Source organism: Rhagoletis pomonella, unplaced genomic scaffold (genome assembly GCF_013731165.1).
Source record: "Rhagoletis pomonella isolate Grant_MI unplaced genomic scaffold, Rhpom_1.0 Rhpom_scaffold_00012, whole genome shotgun sequence".
Lineage (NCBI taxonomy): Eukaryota > Metazoa > Arthropoda > Insecta > Diptera > Tephritidae > Rhagoletis > Rhagoletis pomonella.
The window spans coordinates 23,716,570-23,717,668 of NW_023458566.1; the positions used below are offsets into that span (position 1 = coordinate 23,716,570).

The 1,099-nt window shown below is 31.8% G+C and overlaps 1 protein-coding gene across 2 annotated transcripts in view; it reads right to left on the minus strand.

Moving 5' to 3' along the window:
* Positions 1-1,099, minus strand: part of LOC118748161 — a 59,761-nt gene that overhangs the window by 44,482 nt on the left and 14,180 nt on the right. The gene's annotated exons all lie outside the window — the stretch shown is intronic.

The following is a 1,099-nucleotide window of genomic DNA, read 5'->3' on the forward strand; positions in this document are numbered from 1 at the left end:
TGGAGGCCCTAAATTGCACCTAAATTGCACCTAATTCCTGAGTAATTTTTATCATTTTTTGGAGAAGTGGGTCAACTAGCGTGACGGACGTGTTGGGAGTTCTATCCGAATTTTTTGAGAATCCAGATAATCCGCATATTCGAATATCTGATTTATAAATGCGAATATACGGCTATTAACCGGATATCCGGATAACAAAATGAATGGATATTAAACGGATATGGGAAAATTTGAGAAACAGGAAACCCAAAAACGGAAAAAATGCATGCAATTAAAATTCTCGCATGTGTCGACAAATATACATATCGCACACCAAAATCTAAAGTGCGATCAACAAAAAAAACAAAAAAAATGAGGACGTAAATCAATTCATTTAGGAAGTAACTTTAAATAAAAAAAAAAAAAAATCAATTCATAGGACCTAGCTCCAATTAATTTCACAGTTATTTAAAAAAAAATTTGATTTGCGAGGGGCATTATTTACTTCTTGAAACAAAGCTCTGAATAGCCTTTGCACAATACCTTTTAATAAAATACAACAATATCAGTCTAAAAAATGCATTTTCTCACCGGCAAAGAGAGTAACGTCCGCAAAGTTAATCGAATCTGCAGTTTGTTTTTTGTAATATATTTTGTTACCTTCGCTGCTTTCTCCTCAAACTATTCTTGTAGATTGTGTTATGTGTTATGCATATGTACTTGAAAATTTACAGAAATCTGTTGGCTTTGATGATCGGTTGTTGTCAAAATCGGTGGCAAATGCTGTATGACTTCGTTGTGGGCGTTTTCTGCCATAGGAGAACATTTTCTTCCATATAAAAAGTTGTCAAACATACTTTGCCTGAAAGAAATGCATAACAGAGTTAGCAAAAAAACATTATCAAAAATCAACGGGATCTTTTAGCAACTTTAAACTTCCTTACCAAAAATTATTTTAAAAATTTTGATTAAAAAGTTTGAGAACTTGGTTTTGATTTTTTAATTTTATGTAGTTCAAAGTTTGATTTACGTGCATATATGGTGATTGTAATATGAAGAGCTATAGCTCGATGTGTATGTTATTTAGAATAAAAAGAAGAAGTATATCGAATTTCGCAAA